Here is an 861-nt window from a genome sequence, read left to right on the forward strand (position 1 = left end):
AGGAGAGATGAGGAGAGAAGAGATGAGGAGAGGAGAGATGAGGAGAGGAGAGATGAGGAGAGGAGAGAAGAGGAGAGGAGAGATGAGGAGAGGAGAGATGAGGGGAGGAGAGGAGAGGAGAGAAGAGGAGAAAAGAGGAGATGAGAGATGAGGGGAGGAGAGAAGAGGAGAGGAGAGATGAGGAGAGAAGAGATGAGGAGAGGAGAGATGAGGAGAGGAGAGATGAGGAGAGGAGAGATGAGGAGAGAGGAGGAGAGGAGAGAAGATGAGAAAAGAGGAGAGGAGGAGAGAGGATTTGGTTTTGTGTTTAAGATTTTGAGAAAGTGAGTGATGATGGTTTCAAGAAATGTGTTTTAGAAATTCAGAACAACTGTAATAGTAGTTACTAGAATGTTGATATTGCATTACTCATTTGTTCCTGTGTAGTTATTTATTTATGAAGGAACAGTTTTATAAAGTGTTACCCCAAAAATGTTCAGAGCTGACATGAATAATGCATTCTTGAAAACATTTGTGCCATAAACTGTAAGTACTGGAACACGGCGACTCCTTGAGCGATTATTACTGAATGGAAATGTGATTACCGGTATCAACACAGCATCTGCAGAAAAGAGATGTCCGGGGAAATCTGCTTTTAAAGTCCCTAAACCATCAAAATGTGAGTGTGTGTTTGTGTGCTTGAGTGTGTGTGTGTTTGTGTGCTTGTGTGTGTGTGTGTGTGTGTGTGTGTGTGTGTGTGTGTGTGCTTGAGTGTGTGTGTGTGTGTGTGTGTGTGTGTGTGTGCGTATGTGTGTGTATGTGTGTGTGCGTATGTTTGTGAGTGTGTGTGCGTGAGTGTGTGTGTACAAATGTGTGTGTATG

This window comes from Rutilus rutilus (genome assembly GCF_951802725.1).
Source record: "Rutilus rutilus genome assembly, chromosome: 5".
Taxonomy (NCBI): Eukaryota; Metazoa; Chordata; class Actinopteri; order Cypriniformes; family Leuciscidae; genus Rutilus; species Rutilus rutilus.